At 45.1% G+C, this 23,083-nt stretch overlaps 1 protein-coding gene across 11 annotated transcripts in view; it reads left to right on the plus strand.

Moving 5' to 3' along the window:
* LOC121439069 (oxysterol-binding protein-related protein 6) overlaps positions 1-23,083 on the plus strand; it is a 157,077-nt gene that overhangs the window by 9,459 nt on the left and 124,535 nt on the right. The gene's annotated exons all lie outside the window — the stretch shown is intronic.

Below are 23,083 nucleotides of genomic sequence, written 5' to 3' on the forward strand. Positions count from 1 at the left end.
ACAGACTAAGCCAGTCTAGGGATCTGCCTATTTCCCACTCTTTTCCCTCCTCTTTTCTCTCTTCTTCCACATTCCAGAGTTTGATGTTTATTTTTAAAAAATGTAATCACTATTATTTAGTGTGTGTGTGGTTCTTGTGTGTATGTGTGTGACTGTGTGTGTGTGAGAGAGAGATATGTGTGACTCTGTGTGTGTGTGTGTGTGTGTGTGTGTGTGTGTGTGTGAGAGAGAGAGAGAGAGAGAGAGAGTGAGAGAGAGAGAGAGAGAGAGAGAGATGTGTATAGGTCAGAAGGCAAATTGTTCAAGGGGTGGAGTGCCTTTGCCTTCTGAGCCATCTTGCCAGCCCCTTAACATCTCTCTGGAGTGTAGTTAGGGATTTGCTGCTAAATGTCTTCTGGGTCTTCTGTTCAGAAGAAAGTAGATTTTCTTGTGTAGGTTTGGGCTCTGCCCTGCTGTTCTTGGGCTTTCCTTTGAGTCTTCATCTTTTAGCTACACGTGAATAACTGCTTGGATGTCATGGAGAGCCCCAGTGGAGACTCAGAACTCTTAAGGAAGCAGTTGGGTTTCTTTTTGTTCTCCGTTTTTAAAAATCCCTCAAACTAATCTTCTTTAAAGGCTTTTCCTAGAGCTAGACAGCCCTATCTATTCATTTTCTTAACTCCCACATCCATGTAAGTATTGCTCAGTATATAATTTTTGTTAATTGATTTCTATAAAAATTACTCTGTATACTGTTTGCTATTAGAATTGCTAATTATAGGTTTGTTTTATTTGTGTTTACTTTTTAGTCTTTGGGAACACTGGATTTAAAACATTTTTTGAAGCCTTTTCCTTACCCTTTAATGAAAACACATACCTGAATAAAGCAATACTGTGTGTCTGGTCTCATAATTTTCATTCTGGGGCAGCTGACAGTTATTTCTGTTTCTCCCCGTGAGAAATGCTTCTAAAAACATTGAGAAAAAGTTATTTGACGAAAATATCTAACTATTCTTTGTGAGCTGGCCAACTGGTGAGAGATGACAAAGTTTAAAAATTTGGTTTCCAAGGCGGCAGTAAGGCTAATAAAGGTTAAATGCATTTCTTTAATATGCAGGTATTGCAACTCTTGAACAGCTTCAGTTTGGTTGCAGATGGGCTGCTTGACTCTTCTGCAAATCGATGACTTGAATTAAATCCAAGAAAAAATCTTTTTCCTCAAGCACATACAAATTTTAAAAATTATTTTATGAGTTTGTGTATGTGTGCGCATACACACCTGCATATGCCCAAGTGTAAGTATGTGCATGCATGCAGTAGTCCACAGAGGTCAGAGGATCATCAGATCCCCTAGAACTGCAATTACAGATGGCTGTGAGCAGTGTGGGTGCCAGGAATTGAACCTGGGTCCTCTGCAAGTGCAGCCAGTGCTCTTAACTGCCGAGCCATCTTTCCAGTCCTGTGGGTTGTTTTAAAAGCTGTCTGTAATTCACGTTGGAATCCTTTTCTCTCTTGTTTGCTAGCATCGATGTGGGGACCATCGTACCAACAGGGTGTTAGTAATCTCATTCTGAGGGTGCTGGTGTAGTGCTGTGTTCTTTGAAGATTGTTTATTGGTTATAGTTCTGTGAACTTTTCTGAAAGAGCTGAATTTATTCAGAATTCCAGAAAAGTATTGCTAAAATGCCTGATCATACAAACGTCACTGGATAGTCTGTTGAGAAGTATAGCTTAACTCACCGTTCTGACTTAAAGAGCTTAGAATCCTGGTTAGTATTCTAAAGAAAATATTGGTGAACTGTTGGGAATTGTCAGACAGCTGATTCTCACAGAATGAGCTCAGAACGACAACTTAAAAGGAAAAGAACAGCCAGCCTTCAAAATAATGGTTCCTTGGGAATAACTCGGAGACTCTTTTTGTGACAAGCAGATGCCCCAAGCCTCTGTCTCCATATTTCCTTAGTATCTCAGTATGTAGTATTTGCCTTTCCAGCATGAACCAAATTGTGAAAGGGACTCAGACACCACCCGGTTCACCTTTCTCATTTTGCAAACAGGGAAACTGAGGCACAGAGAGTTGAGTGAGGTATTCAGACCCTGGCTTCTAAAGTATCGTGACTGGTGTGTGGTGCACAGTAGGTTTGGTTTGCAGGTATGTGTGCTGATGCAGGGGAATGCTGGCAGGGGTTCTTCCTATTCTGAGGTGTGTTTCTGATGGGTGGAGTTCACGGCTAGTCCCACATGTGTGCGGAGTTGCTGCTGTCCTCCTGCTTTCTCAGGGGTGACATCAGCTTTAAAATCAGGCCACACACTGGGCAGATATAGATAGAGCCCTCCGAGAATGGGATAACCTGGTAGATGGTGGATTGCAGCTATTAATCCAAGCAGTCCGACATGGCACCGAAGCACCTGCCTCTGGTACTGGAATCTTGCAATAGGGACTTCACCTCCCCTCCTGACCTTGGTGCGATTATTGTCAGATATTTTGCTTTCATAATAAATGGCACATTGAATTGTTGCTGCTTTCATTTGAACCATCTGTTATCTCTTAAGGTGAAGTAAATAACATTTTAAAACTATGTATTCATATAGCTACTATTGTATTCACCATCTATAGCGCCCATCATTCCTTTGCAGGTCTTTGCGTTCATCTGAAATCATTTAGTTTCTGTGTAAAGGATTTAAATGCAGTTGTAAAACACACACACACACACGTGCATGCGCACATGCACACACACTCTCCACACACACACTTACACACTCTCTCTCTCCACATACACACACACAGTGTGTGTATGTCTGGAGGGATAGGAGTTGGCACATTTTCTTTCTGCCATGATTTATCCAGATTTTATCCTTCCTTTTCCTCCCCCTCTCTGTGTTTGGGAACTCCACTTCATGCTAGTCTGCTGGGCGTGGCCTTGCCGGGAATTGAACTCAGGACCTTTGGAAGAGCAGGCAATGCTCTTAACCACTGAGCCATCTATCCAGCCCCTGAATGGCTGTTTTCTTTACTCGCTCTTTAGCTCTGTTAGGAGGGTAAATCAGTTCCTGTCATGCTTCCTCTTCGCCAGAGGCAGATCTCCCAAAGAGTGGAGGTAGGCAGAGGAGTAAGGTTGGGGCTGAGGGGTGGGGGTAAAGTTAACACAGCCCGTCAGGGTAGATGCAACACAACTTATCAGATAACCTAAATGGAGACTTTCTCAACTGTGTTCAGATACTGTTGAGTGAAATACAGTGGGTGAAACGTCCTGAAACACCAGAGGCGATCGTAGGTGCTTGCAGTCCACTGGTCATTGCTGTGGGGCAAAGGAGCCCCTGAACTCTGTATCTTGGTTGTCTAGTAAGTCTTAGCCTCCTCCTAACAGTTCTCCATAGACGATAAACCCAGAAGGTGAAACAGCAGAGCTTCTCTGAAAGAAAGTAAACAGACATTTCCTACAAAGGACACACAGAGTGTTGATGATAAAGGGACAAGTGGGCAGAGGGGACAAAGTAATCCTCTCCCCACCACAGAGCACTGTGCAGAGTTAAGAAACAAAGCAAAGCCAGCAGGTGATGCTCCTAGGGTGTTTTCAGGTCTGTGACGTGACGAATCAGAGTTGTTTGGGGTTGCGTATGGAAGCAGTAATTTATTAGCAGACGTGCAGGCTTTGTGGATTTCCAGAATTGTTTGTCTAATCCTCTTAAGGGCATTACACCAGTGAGCAGCCCCGCTAAGTGTTTGATCAGTTTAATTAGAATGGTCATTTGTCATACTTCGGAAGCCTTGGGCTCTTGGTTATGGAAGGATCGAAGGCAGAGAAGCATTTCTTCCATCTTTTCAGGTCACGTCTCAGGTTGTGAGAGACGACCCCCGAGTGAGTTAATAGCCTTTAGCTCTTGAGACGCATAAAGTGTGTTGGCTAATCAGGTTATGCATCGAATTTTTCAACACTTTTTGGTAATTTTTTCCATAATCTTAATATAAAGGCTGTGTCACAGGCTGTATCTTGAATAAATCAGTATCTAATATCTGTCTCGTGTGAGGAATTAGTTTCTAATAGATAGGAGGAAACAAAAAGAACCTTCTTGAGTTCTTGAGGATAAAAACACCTGTTGACACTGTATCAACACAGAAGGGAAGCGAACACAGACGGTACTTGTGTTTTGTGGCTGGGAATTATGAATTCATGCAGATTAACTCAACCTGTGAAAATCAATTTTATTTTATGACTTGATAGTCTTCTTTTTATACTCAACCAATGGGATAAAAAGTCAGGTCACAGCAAAACTGAGGCCATGGAAGCGTAACCAAGGTAACGCTAATATTACCCTTTCTTTGAGTTTCTAATTTTTCAAGGCAAGGGCTAGAAAATTTGATTTCTGTTCAATCACTTACCAAATAGTTTGGTTTCCTTATCAGACACTCTGGTGAATTCTTGGTCAGTTGTTTTCTTACATGAATTACGGTCAGTTATAGTAAGACAAAGCTAATTTTTCTTTTCCCAGTGAGAAAGTCGTGTGACCTCTGATTGGGTCCTGGCTTCTGAACACGGCTCCATGCATGTACTCCTGAGTGCTGGTTAGCCTGCTCTTGACGTGATGGAGGGGTTTTGTTAAGACAGTTATAGCATACTCTTCAATATAGATTTCTCTGGTGGTGTTTGCATTTCTCCGCCCCAGTTTTACTCTGTAGCTGGAGTCTCCAGTTCAACATCCTTCTGCCTCAGCCTCCTGAGTCCTGGAATTATAGGCAGGCATCACGTCTGTTTGTCTCATGACTGATGTTGATGAAGTGATATTTGGTGCTGTTGTGTCTTTCTAAGGAGTTTCTTGATGTCTGTTTATAGGTGAAATACTGATTTTCCGTTTTTATTTATTAGTAAATAGTTGGGAGAGGTACATTGGATGTTTGGTGAGGCTGTTAAAATATTGCAACCAGAGCCAGGGGGTGGTGGCGCTCACCTTTAATCCCAGCACTCGGGAGGCAGAGGCAGGCGGATCTCTATGAGTTCAAAGCTAGCCTGGTCTACAAGAGCTAGTTCCAGGACAGGCTCCAAAGCTACAGAAAAACGCAGTCATAATAATAATAATAATAATAATGCCATCAGGATTCAGCATTTGTATCACGTAGGCCATGTGGATACAGTTGAGCCATGGAGTTAACCGTGTTTATTTTCTTCCTGCTGTGAACGGTTTTGTTTTCCTTACGTTAAAGGTTCTGTGTGTGTGTGTGTGTGTGTGTCTGTGTGCACGTGCTTATGAATCTAACTTCATCTGCTGTCAGCAGTCACTCTGCTTAAATCATGGTCTGTGGTCCCAGCAGCTCTGGTATCAGTCTGGAGCAGGTGAGAAATGGAGACGCGTGAAACCCCCCTAATCAGGGATGTTCTAACCAGATCCCCATCATTTATGAGTGATTTGGATCATAGCAGCATAGTAAGTGTCCTCTCATGACATTTTGTCTCACCAGAGCCTCTCTGGGCCACGCTTCTCTGCATAGGATGCTATCTGTGCTCCATGAACACCGTTGGTAGAGTTCCTCCTCTCCCAACAGCCAGGACCCCCTTCCATCTCTCCTCGGCACTGAATCTGCTGCCTTTGAATCCATGCCCCTTGTTTCAGGAATTTTAATTGCACTGTAACACTCTTAAATAACTGTTAGATAAAGTTTACCTTGAATCAGGGGGCGGAGCTAGAGACTAGTGGGCCAGAATTGATCATAGAGAAGCCAGTAATTTGAATAGAGAGGACTCACAGGAAAGAGAGGGAAAGGATTAGAGAGTTTGGCGTTGCCTTTTGGTTTTGGGAGTGAAGGGATAAATCTCTTGCTGAATCTCTGGCCGAAAAAAACAAGGTCAGCTGGTTGCTTCTCCCCTTCTCTGATCTGGTAGGTTTTCACCCCACATCTGACTTCTGAGTCTTGGCTGGTAAATAGAACAATAGAGTCTTAGTTTAAACCTACATATGTTGGCCTCAGCAGAGCTGGGGCTGAGGGACCAGAAGGTCCTCCAGGCTGCGGCCTGAAAGGCCAGCATGTCATTGTCTGTGGGACTATAGGGCTTAGCCAGCACATCATTGACTGTGGGACTATAGGGCTGCAGATGGTAATGAAAATAACGGTAGATTCTTGTGCAGCCACTAAGCTGACAGAAAAACATCCGTCCCCTCTGCTCGTCTCCTCTTCCATTTCTTCCTATGTTCTGCCTTTTTTAATGTCAGAATTTTCTTTCAGCTATCTGGAGACTTTTTTTTTTTTTTTAAGTACTAAGGGGAGAGATTTAAGGCACTCAGGTGGAATTTTCTAACAGGGCTCTGTAGCTCCAGTCTGAGTGGGAAGCCCATCTTCTCCATGGCAGCCATAATAGCTAAAGTGTTTCCCCATTGGCCTGGGCAGAGTCTCCCAGGCTTTGGCCTGAAGCCTATAGCCATTTCTAGTCTCTATTAAGTAACTTAAAAGGCTTTGGAAGACATCACCTCTGGTTTTGTTTTGCTTTTTAAAATCTCTCTCTACATGATTGCTGTGTTACACTGAAAAATAAGACTGTATTAAAAATTAAAAATAAAGGCTGTAGAGTCAGCAAAGACTTTCAAACGCTCTTCCCCTGCAATTAAGACAAGGTTGTATATGTCTGTGTGGTGATTCTGAAGGTTTTTACTAGACAAAAATGAATCCATAGAATAGGAAAGATTTAATGACAGGAATTGGCGGGTTAAGGGCCCTGGCTTGCTGGGACAGTCAAATGTGTCAAATGTTTTGATGTGGTCAAATCCCCGAGAGAAGCAACTTCAGGCAGGAAGATTTACCGTGGCAGATGATTGCAGAGGCCTCACTGTCTAGGATGCTGACTCTGAGTCCGTGCTGGCACTGAACATCATCGTGTCTGTAGAGCGTGGAACAGCTGTTAGCCGTGCTAGCCAGGATGCAAAGGGAATCATAACAGGAAGGGACCCGGTCAACAAAGTACAACCCCAGAAACAGTGCCCAGTGACACTTTCTACAGTTTCTACTTCCCAGGAGTGTTTAAAATTTGAATGAGTTAATGTGTTAAGCCATTGATTAGGCAAGAGCCCTCATAATCTAATTATCTCTGGGAAAAAAAGAAAAACAACCAAAACCCCTTCTAGACACACCCAAATGTGTACTTCACTAATCTTTTATGCATAATTAATCCAATTAAATTGACAATAAAGATTAGCCATTACTCTACCATGATTTGACCTAGAGATACTATCTGATGGCCATCTGTTTAGTATTATGACTTGATAAGTACCCAGCGCGCAGACAAACATTGGCACACAGACGGAACGTACAGTGCAGTAGGTAGACACTGTTTCCTGGGGTGGAACACAGGCTGAGACCAGGACAGGAATGAAGATTGTCTAGAGCCAAGCTACTGAGTTCAACATGGGTGTGTCTGCTCCGAAAGAGCAAAATACAGACCCAAGGATGTGCCGAACCTCCGAGTTACCCTAGGCAGGTCGAGCAGAGGGGCTGCTCATGCACAACACGGGGAGCGGCCGCTTGACTTCTGATGTGATTTCCGGGACTTTGGGTGATAGCTGTCCATCACCTGTTATCATTTGGGGACAGTTCCCAGTCAGCCTGTCTAGGACTTGAGTCTGCTCTTTACCTGTTCTGAATTATCTCTTGTATCTCCTTCTTTGGATTCGGAACTCTCAAATGGCGACCACCAGCCCTGGTTCCTAACTGCTGCCCTCCTGCAAGCCAGATTCAGCTTGGAGCCAGAAATCTCCTTTGGCTGCTGCTATGAAGACTGGCAGATTCTCCACTATGGGACTCCTGCCCAGATAGAGAAGTCCTTGGAACATACATTATACCTCATTATATTATTTTATAAAAGCAGCATTATAAATGGTTGTTGGGGGCTTTAGTTAGATGCCATTTGGGCTTAAACACATGATCACGACGCCAGCATTACAATCCATTTATCTATGTATCTATGTATCATCTGTCTGTCTGTCTGGCTACAAAACATATTTTGAAGTACAATAATGTTTGAAGGTCTAGGTAGGAGATTGAAAACCAAGTTTTGTGCGCAAGTCCCATTGATAAGTTGGGGACTGCCTAGCAGCAGCAGGCAGAGAGGAGAAACGTCGTCATCAAATATTCATTAGGCTTTACTGTCATGCACAGAGCTGTTGTGACTGCTGGAATCTACAGGGCCTCTTCGGGGCCTTTTTTTAAAAATCAGAATTAGAAAAAAAGCCAGGTTTAATGGATTCCAGTGCTTCTGATGGCTTTCCAGTCCCCCGCCCCCAGAGAGGAGCTGGGGAAGGAAGACCAGAAAACCACATGTTTGTTCTCTGGGGGGCAGTTTAAATACCCTGTGGAGTGGTCTTGAGTGTCTTTGGGAAGAGGGGGTCATCGTTTGGCAGGCTTCTCAGGGGTGGAGTCTGGACTGAAACAACTCCCAGGGAGGGGACTTGGGGTGAAACTTCCACCTGAACATTCCAGACTCTTTGGATAGATGGATGCCAGGGGCTGGGGTGTGGCTTCCATCCAAACTCTGATTTTGTTCTTTTAGTGGCTGAGCCTGCATTAATTCATACAATTCTTTTTTGGGGGGGGGGGGGGAGTGAGGTGGTCCTCTTAAATTAATACTTCCTGTTAGCTCAGTGTTTTCTTTCAAATGAAACACTCAGAATATAATATGACACCCAGAGATTTGGAAAAGATTAAAGCTATGCGTTCTAATCATAGCCCTGCAGCTAATGACCTGAACTAATTATGCATAAAGGACCAAGCCATTAGTGTTAGTAGGAAGTGACTTCAGCAAGTTATAGTTGGGCTCAAAGACTCAATAACTATTGCAAAACCGTAATCAGGCAGCAGGTATACATTGTATAAAAGACCTTAGCTGGAAGTCATTCATGCTCTTTCAAGCTGGTTTTCCCCCAAGTCATTACCCTTATACTTGGCCATTTTCTTTTCAGTAACAAAGAAAAAATGCACCTCTTTGAGTTGGAGGTTGGACCAGAAGAGCTCAAGAAAGAGTTGTTTCGTATACATGCTTGTGTGCTGTACAAACATGGGCTGTCCAGGCTGCTCCTCATCCAGCTATTTTGGGAGCTTTTCTAGACCCTTATGATACCAGTCTTTCCAGGCCTCCATCCTCGGTTCTTACTTTACTTTCCCTTACGGCTTGACCTCATCAAGTTCTGCCTTAGTGATCGCAGATCTCAAATGGGCCAGCTGTCTTCTGTAGTGAAGAAATGTGTTCCCTTCGGTTGTTTTATAAAAACTGCGGATTCATGTATGTCCCGAATAGACCGCCATCTTTGCTCTCAGATATGCCCTCCCCCCTCCCCTGCCTCCTCAATGCGGGAGGCCATTGAACACAACTGCAGACCCCACGCATCCTTCCGCAAACCAGTTCTCTTCATGCCATGGCCTGTGTCCAGCTCTCCTCCATCTTTCTTCCTGCAACACAATGAAAGCTATCTCTGTGGTCTCCCCAAGTGTAGTTTGCCTCCTTCCAGATTCTCCATGGCTGCTAGAAAAGTCTTCGTGGGCCATTCTGTTCATGTTGTGATTGGCTTATGTGTTCCGTGATCCCCTTTTGTCTGGGGTGCTCTTCTTATACTCTGCCTGGCTATTGCTTATTCACCCACACCAGTGTCAGCCCTGAGGAATAGTTCCGAAAGCTCTCTCCAGTTGGGAAGGCTCTCTACTAAATATGCCAACAGCATCCTGTATTTCCTCGCACTCATAATAATTATAATTGAGTATTTGTATAATTACTGGTTTGATGCCGGATCCTCTCACTCACTTGTAAACTCCCTGAGAGCAGGGATCATGCCTGCCTGGCTCACCATTCTCTCCCCAGTGCCTCTCATAAGAAGTATTTGCCAACTGAATGTAGAATGAACGGGTTGGACAGAAGCTGTGACATATGCTATGTGTATTTGTACTTATGTTTGAAGATAGGGTATCTGATGTTCTAGGAACTTGAATGCTTCCCACTCCGTAACGAAGCGATACTGTGAAGGCCTTATTTAGATTTTGTTAATTGTTCGGCTGTTTTAGCCTCTTCTCTGCTTCCCTCTAGAAGAGGACGGTACTGGCTAGGCTTGCACTAGAGAAAAAGAGCCAGTGAGTGGTAAAAATATTTAGCGCAGAAAGGAACATATGTGACTGCTCTGGTTTGGATGCAAAGGGCTCCATCTGTAGCCTCATGTATTGAAGGTAAGGTCTCCAGTCATTGGATCCATCTACTGGGAAACGATTGGGTCATGAGGGCTTTGATATGATCAATGGATTAATCTGCTGATGGATTGATAACATGGCAGTATTGGGATGTGAGCCTCTTTGGGATAATAGATCACTGGGATTGTGGAAAATATACCTTAATTTTGGTCCCTTCTGACCCTCTGGTTCCTGGATGCCATTGTCTGAGCAGCTACTGCCTCATCCTTCCTCTGTGGTGCTTCTGCCTTGGCAATACCAATGGTGGAGCCAGCCAGTCCACAGTAGGAATCTTTGAAACCCTGAGCCAAAGCAAAGGTCTTCTATTCTTACAAGGAATCCTTACAGTCCTGCAATGGTAACCTAACCAGCAATGATGGGAACAGGCTAGGCAAGCGTGAGAGCGGCCCATTGCGTCTCTTCCTGGACGAGCGGAGGGTTCACTATGGTTGGGTTCGCAGGGGAGTCTCTTCTTCAGAGGCACAACACACCTGCTGTGCTTTTAAAGCCTTTCGGCCAACCCCGTTAGCCCACCAGAGTTTGAACCAAGATCTCCTTAAAATCAGCTGGTTAGAGACTTCAGTCACATTATATAATCCCTCCGTAGCAGCCCACCCATGAATGTTTAGTTGAATAATTAGAGACTACTTAGTCAAGTTGGCATAAACTGAACACCTTGCAAGCCAAACCAATGAAATCTCAAATAAAACATCCCCTAAACCTCGGTATTTATAAGGTTGGGATGTAAGTAAATGCTTTGTTCAGCGGGCTCTGTATTTGTTATGGAAATGTCTGTTTAACAAAGGGTTTTCCTACTTTCCTGGATACTAAATAACCCCATCATCACACTCTTAGAACAAACATATGCCTCCTTTAGTTGTGAGCCAGGAATAAAATTGTAAGAAAAATTGCCTCGATTATGTCTAGTGCCTCTAAAAAGTAGGCAACTGTGTCTTCTGTGAGAGCCTGTTTGTGAGCAGAGTGAGCATTTACTAAGCTCTGAGTAGATGGTGGGTTTCTAAGGTCAGACAGAGACCAACCCTGTATTGCAAGGCCTTATACAGCCTATTTGGTAGGCAGAGTAGCAAAGAAATAATTGCAGTCCCAAAGACAGTGAGCCAGGTGTGCTTTGACGCCAGTTTATGAAGAACAGTATGCTGGGAGTACCTCGTTCTTCAGCAGGCAAAGAAGAGGTCCTTTCTGTTGGTGTGTGCTGTGGAGAGGGAGAGGGGAGGGACCAAGAGGGTTCATGGCAAGAGTGTGAAATCCCACTAGTGTTTAAGAAGGGGCACTGGACTTCAGACCCATGGAATTTATCAGTGGGTTAGGAAAGAATATTTGAAAATGACTTTGAAGTTTTGTTTGTTTGTTTGTTTGTTTGTTTGAAATAAGGTTTCTCTGCGTGGCTCTGGCTGTCCTGGAATTTGCTCTGTAGACAAGGCTGATCCCCGACTCACAGGTTTCTGCCTGCCTCTGCCTCCCGAGAGCTAGGATCAAAGTTGGCCCGCTACCAGCTCTGACTCGAGGGTCCTTTCTTAAGACAGAGAGACTGGTGGGTAATGGAGGTGGGAAGGACACAGGAGGAAAATCGAGGCAGGTGAAGGGGACAGTTGCTGTTTCCTGTGCATCTCTCCTGGGTCTGATGTGTCAAGGGCGGTTTCACAGCTGGCTTGGAGGCCAGAGGTACTTCTATTTAGGATGAGGTCCCCCAATGATGGTGAGATGGTTACTTTTTGTAAATTTGACAGAAACTAGACTCCTGTCAAGAGTCTCAATTGATGAATTGCTTCCATCAGATTCACCTGTGATCACATTTGTGGGGCATTACAAATATTTTTACTAAATCTTACAGAACTTTGTGCAATGTTGTTTGATCACATTCATCCCCAGTTCCTCCTTTTCACTCTTGACAGATCTTAACTTCATGTCCTCTCTTGGTAACTTGTCTTAAATGTAACTACCCATTGGTTCCATATCCCTGCTGTCCACACACCTTTGCTTTTCCTTCTTGAGTGAGGCTGCCCACTGGAGCATGATTGACCTACCAGGAGCCACACCCCTAGGGAAAACCAAGTCTGTCCCCTTCCCCAAGAAGCAGTAAGCAACGTGGGGAGGCAGGCACATTGTGTAGCCATTCCACTGTGGATTTACTAGGAGCCTTGGTGTAAGATAATTCAGACCAAGCTCTTGCTTTCTCAGCCACAGTCACCCGTGAGACTCCAGATCCTCGTCAGTACAATTCGCAGCCCTCCCTCCTCCACTCTGCCTGAGCTGTGACATTAGGTGCATTAATGACTTGTCCTATTTTTTGACTTAAAAATATTTATTTTATTATTCGAAATTATAATATAGCTACTTCATTTTGCTCTCACTTTTCTCCCTGCAAACTCTCTCACATACCCCTTCTTGCTCTCTTTAAAAAATTGTGACCTATCTTTACATTAAAATTGTTGCTAAATTCATCTATGCATATACATATGGTGCCACTCCTGTGAAGCGGGTTCTGAGTTGTATTAAGAATTCAAGATAAACAAGTCATGGAGAGCAAGCCAGAAAGTATTGTCCCCCCCCCCCCCGCCCATGGTCTCTGATTCAGTTTCTGCCCTGACTTCCTTCAGTGATGATTGTTGCCTGAAGTGTGAGATGTGTTGGAGGGAGGTTGCCAGTTTGTTGGAGGAGGCCACTAGTTAGTTCCCAACTGACTAGCTTAGACCTGAAATAATCACACAAAAACTGTATTACTTAAATCACTGCTTGGCCCATTAGCTCTAGCTTCTTATTTGCTAACTCTTATATTAATTTAACCCATTTCTATTAATCTGTGTATCGTCACGTGGCTGTAGTTTACCAGGTAAAGTTCCCAGCGTCTGTCTCCAGCAGCCATGGCTTCTCTCTCTCCTCTCTCTCTCTGCCCTTCTTTCTCCCAGCATACAGCCTAGTTCTGTTCTTCCCTGCAATAGGCTCAAAGCAGTTCTTTATTCATTAACCAACAAAAGCAGCGCATAGACAGAAGGACCTCCCACACCAGAGATGAAAGTAAGTCTTTAGTCCTTCAGTTGCTTCTGGCTATGGTGTTTATCATAGCATCAGAAACCATAGTAGAACAGAGGGGTTCTGGCGAATGGGGTGTTGGGAAAGGCACCTGGTGTTGAAGATTCCTTTTCAAGTCTGCTATCTTTTTTTAAATTATTTTATTGTATGCATATATGATACACGGTTTGAGGGGCACACATGTGTCTGGAGAGGTCAGAGAACCCCTTACGGAGTCTGTTCTTGCCTCCCAGCTTTCTGTTTGCTCTGCGGATCCTACACAGGTTGTCAGGATTTTGAGCCATCTTGCTGGTCTCTGAGGTCTTCTGTCTTTTTAAAAAGGATAGTGCAGGCTTGCTGCTCTAAACATTACCTAACAGATGAGTCTAAGAGAATGTTTGTTTCTAACCAAAGATGAATGTCAGCTACTAGTGGGAGAGAAGAAAAGAAGTGTCCTCCTTCCACGAGTGATTTCTCACTGTCTTATAATTCCCAAAGAAAATTGATAAAGCTGAGATATTTTTTTGGCCTTGAGCATTCCACCTGATGGATGAATTCATACTAAGTCTGCCTTTTTAAAAGCAAGAGACATTTAGTGACCAATTTTCTTGGAAAATTGAAACATCAAAATAAATAGGAGGCAGGAGAGATAGTACGGTGCCCCAGTTTGAACCTCAGAACAAATGTAAAAGACTGGATTTAGTTTTGCACGTCTGGAATCTGAGCGCTGCTGGGGCCCAGACGGAAGGGAGATACAGGAGAATCACCAGAAGCCTGAAGTGTGTGGAATGGCAGAAGCAGCGAGAGAGACCCTGCTTCAGCAAGGTGAGAGCGCACTCCTGAAAGTTGTTCTTTGACCTGCGGCTGTGTGGTGTTCTCTCTCTCTCTCTCTCTCTCTCTGCAACAGTAATGAGTCACGAGCTATTAAATGAAATAGCATCTTGAGGGTCTCTGTTGATAAACAAATGGGAGGCAAGTTCCTGTCGCAGATGGAAGTCAACCTATAGGCCCAAACAGAGTCAGGAAACTGGAAACTCATTACTTTGGAAGGCTTCAGTAGGGAACAAGTCAGCGAATTCTGAACTTGATAGAGTAATTGGCCTAGTTCACTGGTAGAGTGTTTGCCTCAGGTGTGAGACCCTAATTTTGGTTCCCTATACTGCAAAACAAACAAACCAGGAGTACTGGCGTAGCCTCATAGAGTTTCCTTGCTGTCTTGTTCGATTCCAAAAGGAAATAGTGGTTTTATGGCTGTGAAGACTGGTGGCTCTCAGGTGGGGTGAATCTGTGCCCACGCCTCCTGACATCTACACCACGTCAAACCCAGCTCCATGCTGGGATCTCATCAGAAGGCTATGGTGTGAGTCATGTGAGCATCAGATATGGACCCAGGTGAGCGTGGCCCAGGTCCCCTGAGAGAATACAAGTGAGGGAGGCAGTGGGGAGAGGCTAAGGAATTGTCTTCGACGGAAGGAAACAGGTAACATTCTTACAACACATGGTTTTGGATTCTGTCCTGAAATCTTGGATTAAAGCTGTGGTTGAGGCTGGCTGACTGGCATCTGTGGATTGGATAACGACACTTTATCCATGTTGATTTACTAGTGGAGTGCTCATGGCTGTCCTTTATAAGAGAGCCCACGTTTTATGAGCTAGACACCGGAATATACAGGGGTCCTGTCACAGTTCACTGTCTAGTTCAGGAGAGGGCTAGAGCCATGAAACTGTTTAGAATGGAAAGAGGTGCACAACGGTGATGGATAAGTATAATGAATGATGCTGGACAGAATGTTTTTTGTTGTGAGCATGTGGTGGGTCCATGCTCAGCGCATGTACTGGGGGCCAGAGCAGAGAATTGAGCGTCCTCTTCTATGGCTCCTCTGCTTTATTGTCTTGAGATAAGGCTCTCTTCCTGACCTGAGAGCTTGCAGATTCCAGTGGAGTGGCTAACTCACCAGCTCCCAGAACCTACGTGTCTCTGTACCCACCTCCTGTGCTGGTTCATTTTTGTCAACTTTGGGCATATCTGAAAGGAGAGAATTTTAATTAAGAAAATGTTTCCATAAGATTGGCCTGTAGGTAATTGGTAAGTCTGTTGGGCATTTTCTTGATTAATGATTAATGAAGGAGGGACTAGCTCACTGTGGGAATCACAATCCTTGGACAAGAGATCCTGGATGGTATAAGAAAGCAGGCTGAGCAAGTCATGGGGAGCAAGCCCACAAGCAGAGTTCTCCATGGCTTCTGCTTTAGTCTTCAGTTTCTGCCTTGAGTTCCTGTCTTGACTTCTGTAACGGTCCCACCCGGTCCCATAGCCATTCAGTCCCAAATAAACACAGAGGCTTATATTAATTATAAACTGTTTAGTCTATTGCTCAGGCTTATTACTGACTAGTTCTTACAACTTAAATTAACCCGTAATTCTAATCTGTGTTTTACCACCTGGCTTGGTACCTTTTCTCAGTAAGACATTTTGATCTTGCTCGCTCTGCATCTGGCTTGCAACTCCGTCTCTGCCTTTCCTCCTCCCAGAATTCTCCTAGTCTGGTTGCCCCGTCTATACTTCCTGCCTGGCTCCTAGCCAATCAGCATATATTAAACCAATACGAGTGACAAATCTTTACAAGAGCATTGTCTCACAGCAGATTTTCTTCAGTGCTGGAGCGTGGCCTGAAAATACAAGCTTAAATAAACCCTTTCCACCCCAGTTTCTTTTCGTCATGGAGGTTTATCACAGTAATAGAAAGCCTGAGACACTTCCAGTGCTCAGGTTACAAACACACAGAGACATACCTGATTTTAGACATGGGTTCTGGAGCTTTGAACTCAGGTCCCTTATTCTTGCAATCGGTCTCACCCGCTGAGCATTCTCCCATGTCATTGGGATAGTTGATCAAGCTTCGGTGAGTTTGGGGTAAAGGGACATGGTGACCCTTGTGCTGTTTGACAATTCATGTGTGTTGTGGGACAATGGTCTGTACCCTGCCACTTGTGTAAAACTATTCTTTGCTCCCATCCTTTCAATCGCTCAGCTTCTGGCTTGCCTCATCCCTCAGAGGCTGGTGTCCCTACCGTCTTGTAGCCATAATGATCGTAGTACTACTCCCACTGCATCTTCATTGAGGAGAAGGCAGTCTGAGTAAGGGACTCAGGTTAGAAGCAGAGCAGACAATCTATAATAAATGAGGTTTATTAATAGCTATCATTTGCTGGCTGGTTGCTATGGGCCAAGGATTGTGCTCGTTGTATTCTGTATCTTCACATTGACTCCCGATAGCAACGTTTTGGGAGGATGTGTTTGGCTCCCATTTCATAGAATAGAAAATTGAGGCACAGACCAAAAAAAAAAAAAAAAAGACTAAATCTCAATCTTAGATCAAAGATGAGCGATAAGACTCAAACTGTATTTCTGTTACCTAGCCTACTGGTATTCATTCCGCAGCTGGGTTCTTCAGAGAGTACCTCACGGGCTAAGTGTCGTTTTGATGAGAATCATTAAGAAGTCTGCCATAGCGCGTCTTGCCCTGCTTATTCGGCCAGCACGTGGGGGAGGGAACTGGCTTACATGCCATGCTCTAAATGGCAGGGCCTTGGCAAGTGATTGTGTATCACCAGTGCATGCGGCTGCCGAGAGTTGTCCCATCCCCCCTTCCTGGCAAGAGTCTCTTCTGGGTGTCACAGGAACTAATTATGTGCTGTTAAATCCAAGCCCCATTTTACATCCGGTGGTAAATCTCATGTCAGGAGCAGCTAGTGACATGGTGGCATGTTGCCTTTCAGTTCATACAGAACCGTGGACGGTAAGTCCTGTCAGGATGGATCCGTTTGAATAGGCACACCTGCTATACTGTGCCGCCACCAGAGCTACTTCAAGGTGACAGGCTTGTTCAGGACATCTCCCCCACATAGCGGTGTGGAGCTTCCAGAGATTTGCAAGCGCAGTTCATTCCGGGAGGTGTGAGGGTAGTTTTGCTTTCTAGATGGGCTTGGCCTCAAAACTGCAGTCCTCCTGCCTCAGCCTCCTGAGTGTTGGAATTATAATCATATGCTCACATGCTGAGTGGATTTGATCTTTGAAGGCCTAGGAGGGAGGGGAAAGAGAATTATCCCATGTAATCCAGCATAGGGGCAGCAGTGTGGCAGTGCCAGGGATGTGCAGTGCCAGGGGTGTGCAGTGCCAGGGATGTGCAGTGTCGGGGCGTGCAGTGCCGGGGGCGTGCAGTGCCAGGGGCGTGCAGTGCCAGGGGCGTGCAGTGCCGGGGTGTGCAGTGCCAGGGGCGTGCAGTGCCAGGGGCGTACAGTGCCAGGGGTGTGCAGTGCCGGGGTGTGCAGTGCCGGGGGCGTGCAGTGCCGGGGGCGTGCAGTGCCGGGGGCGTACAGTGCCGGGGGCGTGCAGTGCCGGGGGTGTGCAGTGCCAGGGCATGCAGTGCCGGGGGCGTGCAGTGCGGGGGCGTACAGTGCCGGGGGCGTGCAGTGCCGGGGGCGTGCAGTGCCGGGGGCAAGCGCGGAGCAACATGCCGCAGTGCTGCAGAACACGGGCCCAACAAGTCAAGTTCTGTTGTCTCATTGGCCGAATTGGGTTAATGGGAGTGTTGCCCTGCTTTTAAAAAGTGACAGTAACAACAACAACAACAACAAAGCTCTCATTGGGATTTTAAATCGCTGTTTATATATTGCTTATTTGTTTACTCTTACTTGGTTTTCGAGAAAAATGCAGGAATTAGAATCACTGGCCAAATACTTCTCCTAGGTGTACGTTCTTGTTCAGTTTGGGAGAGCAAAAATAAATGTAAACATTTTTCCTTCGAAGGTGTTTGTGTGGTGTGGCAGAGACATCCTGGGCTGAAGGGTGTGCACAGCCATGCTTATGTGGCGAGCGTTGCTGACATTAGGATTAGCTCTTTGCCTTTCCCTGCTGGATTTTCAGGATGCTGCAGACAGGTTACATGGGAAAGTTGCAGTCACAGGATGTGGCTGGAGTGTGACTGATTATGGATGCATCTGAGAAAGAATTGCTCTTCTGGGAGCACTGGATAGTGGCGTCCATTAAGCCGGGGTCTGCCTCGGAACTGGCATTGTGATGGGTTTAGCTCAGAGGTAATTGACTTTTCAGCCCGCCGCGTGGCTCAAGGACCCTCTGTGGGAAAGCGTCTCTTTGTTTTCTCTCCATCCTGGGGTCGGCTATTGAGGGTAGACCTGTTCATATAGAATGCCACACAGTCTCTGGAAATCTCTGGTGTGTGCAGTTTGAAGTGGTGTATTTGCACTTAGCAAATACAGAGAGAGGGAGGTGGGCAGGTACACAGCAGAATTGAGGGGAGGGACTCTCTGAAGAGCGATAGGCAGTTAATGGTTGCTGGGGAAGGGAGAGCCCTTGTGTCTAGTGGTGTAAACACTGGTAAGATGCCCCCATGCCCCCTCATCACGCTCCCATAAACAACTGTAATGACAATCATTAGATCATGGGGAAAAATACCCAAAAGCTGTAAGAGCAGAAGGGGGGCTATTGGACAGAAGGAAGGAGCCAGGGAAAGATAGAGGGGGTGAGAAAAAGGGGTGAATATGATCAAAATAACTTACACTTGCTTGGAAATGTCCAAGGAAACCCAGTCGTATAATATAATTAATGTAAGCTATTAAAACCTAAAAAACATGAAGAATTGCTGATGGGGCAGGATAGACTACTGTCAATCATGTCTTGCAGGGCAGAAACAGCACGAAGGGGGTATATAATAAGCAGTGTCTGAAGGAACTCACCCTGAAGTCAAGTCCAGCCCTTTAATAAGGCGTTGTGCCATTATGCAGTGAACCCAAATGGAAGCATCCTGCAAGGGCAGAGGAAGCTGTGTGCATGATTTATTAGAAATGGAAAGTAAGCTCCAAGAGTAGCTATTTGACCCTGAACCTTTGTTTGCTTTGTGTGTGTTAAACATTTTCCACTGATTTTTCCCCACACAAGTTAGTACACTCAAATGTCCCTAGCAGGGATTTCCGCTAAAAAGTCACCAGTCCTCAGCAGCCAGATACAGTTGGGTCTTAAAGAGTTGAATTTGCATGGAGGTAGTTGCCATTAGAGAATGGTGTTCATGACTGAGTCAAGCAATGCTGTCATCATTGCTGAAGCACAGAGTAGCAAGTGGTAGCTATTTTATGTGTCCAAACAGTAGCAGTGAATGACTTTGCTTTCCTGAGGTCAAACCTGAACCATTAGGGCACAGTGTTCAAACTGTCCCCGGCTATCCATGTCCTCCCCACCTGGCGATCTCAGAACACTGCGTTTGAAAGCTGCGCGCTCTCAGAGCCTGTATTCTTTGCCACATCAGCAGCCCGTCATTCTCTGTTGCTGGATTGCACATTGAGAATGAAGAAGGGAAGCTGCCTGCTAGAGTCAGCTTTGTGTTGGCTGTGGCCAGCGATGGTCGGTAACTCGGTCTCATCCAACCCCAGGCAGTCTCGCTTCCCTTCCCTTGTGATGTTGGGGATTACCCCCCTCCCCCATACCCCAGGCTGCAGCTTTCTCACTGACCTAGCTTCCAGGAATGGATGCTGGTGATGTCATATTTAATCCCTGGTTCAGCTCTCTACTTAAAATGCAAAGATGTCCTTCAGCCTCCTGTGTTCTAATTCCTAGGAACATAGCTATTACACAATGATTTTATGATTTTGGTCAAAAGCAAAGGTTGGGTGAGAAATAAGTATCTTGGTGTGCGCACAAATAAATTATGATTTCTTTTTAACATTTAAAATGTAAATATTATTATAATAAGAAGAAAGTTTTATTCGTGGCAGGAAAAAAAATAAGATTTGACTCCAGCGTGAGACATAAAATGGACTCACCATTCTGCTGTCCAGAAATAAGGTAACGTTTTGTGTTAAATATGAAGATCCCCCTCCACTTCAGCATTTAGATTCTTAGAACCCGTAGAAGTGGAATCCTGCTGTGCTCCACATGCTGTCTTTCATAAATGTCTCCCTTTACAAGAGTTCCCGTGTGGATCCTAAATGTTTATCATCATTTTCAATGGCGGCAGGGATTGGCTGAACACATAGGTGGTATCCTGCTGTTTCCTTCCATAACCCTTGCTGTAGAGGACAACTTTGGATGTAAGGCTGTGTGCTTGTTTGAGTCTGGTTTTGAGATAACCTTCCAAAGCATTATATGTATCGGGAAGCTTTGGAGATTTGTTATCAGGTTGCTCTCCCAAAAGTATATTCTTGTCAATCAGGTTGTGTGTGTGTGTGTGTGTGTGTGTGTGTTGTTTGATTGTTTTGAGATAGAGAGTTATTCCGTAATCCAGATTAGCCTGGAACTCATTTTGTAGCCCAGGCTAGCCTTGAACTCACAGCATTTCCCGTTTTTTTTAGCCACTTAAGTGTTAGGGCTTACGTGCATGAGCTACTGTATCAGCAATATTAAAACACATCTTAAATTCAGACTGAGCATTTTTCTGTATAGTGTTGACCATTTGCATTTTGCCGCAAATCAGCCACCGAGTGTTCTTTTCCTATGTTTGTTTCCTGCAAAGACATCCACTAAACCTTGCAGTTTTGTGAGCACACACATTAGCCATATGCATTTCCTCTCTGTCTTGCTGCTTTCTTCCCCTGCTGGTTTTGAATTTTGATCACAATGTAGTCCGGTGTAACAATTTAGTGGGCATGTAGATATTCTGCATTAGCGGGTTTCGTCCTTTGGAACTAACATTTTAAATCATTCTAATCTACAGAAATTATAGGAAGGAAAGAGGTGCATTGCAACGCTTTCCAGACCGTGCAGTTCATTTAGCAGGTGGACCTGTACTTAAATCCCCCGAGAAAGCAGGGTGGTAACCGGCTGTCCCCAGCAGAGCCCCTGAGTCCCAGCTGGTTGTCTCTAAAGTGTCCCTCTGTAGTTGTTTCAGCACACTCAGCTCCTGTTAGTTGTTCATCCTCCCATCTAATACCGTTGGCTCTTTAGAATGGTCCCTTTGCAGAGTCCTTGCGGCCTTGGGAGCCTGACAGTTTTATGGCCATGCAAATGTTGTTGAGCTCCCCTTGATGGATGTTCTTTCCGGCTGGTGGCTGACTGTACAGGCACTTCACCTTCAACTGTCACTGGGCTGGCTAGTGTGACCGTCCTATCAGGCTGTGGAAAACAGACTTGTCATGCATCTTAGGGCAATTTGGAGTGGTTGCCTGGGCAACCTCCCTTGCCTCTAATCAGGTGCCCCAAGGATAACCCGGGTCCCAGAGGGAACATCACATCTGAAGAGGTGAGCCTGGTCCTCAGGATAGCAGCAGGAGTACATTTGTGCATTGTAGGGTGCTCGGCTGATATCTGGGGGTGGGAGAGTGTGTCACAATCTAAAGATGACTCAGGGAAGAAGAGAAGGAGTTAAGAGAACAGGGTAGAAGAGAGGCAGCGAGATTGCACTGAAGCACAGGCCCCAAATCAAGGGAGCAAATAAAAGAACGTGCCCAAGGAAACACCATGGAGCAATCAGAACATATGCTAAAAGTCATGCTTAGAGAAAACTTCCAGGTGATAAATACCTGGGGCTACATATGGTGCTATGTACCTGTGTTTGTAGTGTGTGGATGCTGAGATAGATGGGCCGTGGGCCGCCAGTACTACAAAGGGAGTTCAAGACCATTCTGAGAAACACGGAGACACCCTGTCTCAAAACAACAGCAGTGTCTGGAGAAGACAGAAAGATGACAAAGCTTTTTGAAAAGTAGTCAGTACCATGTGTGTATGTGTGTGCACGTGCGTGTGTGTGACTGCAGTGTACACACGTGTGTTGTCTATGTATGTGTGTGCACGTACATGTGTGTATGTATGTGCATGTGTGTGACTGCAGTGTACACACGTGTGTTGTCTATGTATGTGTGCATGTGCGTGTGCATGCATGTGTGTGTTCACATGCATGTGTGTATGCACACTCACGCGTGTGTGTTGTCGTGTGTGTGTGTGTGTGTGTGTGTGTATTTTTCCTGAAGCAGACATGTGTATAAGGAGTTTGATAAACTGCTTTGAGGACCTGCCATGATTTCCTGGCTGCAGTCCCTGCTATAGTCTGAGTGAATCAGGAGTTGCTTTTTCTGGAATCAGAGTGATGCCATTCAGAATCATAGCACATAATTCCTTTGTTATTTCCACACATTAGAGCCATTTAAGATTTGAAGCTGCCATAGGATCAGCTGTGTGAGCAAGTGCACGTAAATGGACCTGCAGATGTACCAGGGTGGTGATAATGGCAGGTGGAAGGACTTTGGCTCCTCTGAAGGAAAGAGAACAGAGTGATGTTCTCTTGGATGAAGGTTTGTCTGGGGACAGCAGGGAGCTGGCTATTTTCTACCCATAGGACCCTCACTCGTGTGTACATCACATTAAATAATTGTTTTTAAAGCAAAGCCTGTAACTCACTCCTGAATACCCAGAACTGCCCTGAAGTCCTGTGTGTGAGCATCCCAAACTGATAACAGGAGGCACACAGATGCTGCTGTGATTGGTACCCGGACACTGAGCCCCTACCAAAGTGTAGTTACTTAGTCAATGTCAGACAATGATGGTATTGCCAAACTTCAGGACTTCACAGTTATTTAGATATTTTCTGGAAATTAGACTTCGCAGTTCTAAAACAAAACAAAAGCCCCCAAACAAAAACCATTGTTTTCAGTTAGTGATCTGTTTGGTATGGGAAGGCACTCCTAAAGGGTTACAGAAGGGACACTGAACAAGTGATTCAAAGAGACTGAGGGATTACTTGATGATGGTTTGGTATTCTGAAGCAGCCAGCAGAAGTGGGAGGACCATTACCTTCCCCTGGACCAGAAGAAGCAAGAGAAGAAACTATGATTCCGGGACCCAGGGAGGACTCTGATTACAGAGTGGCAAGCATA

This window comes from Microtus oregoni, unplaced genomic scaffold, assembly GCF_018167655.1.
Source record: "Microtus oregoni isolate MIOR12 unplaced genomic scaffold, Mior012 000060F_001, whole genome shotgun sequence".
Lineage (NCBI taxonomy): Eukaryota > Metazoa > Chordata > Mammalia > Rodentia > Cricetidae > Microtus > Microtus oregoni.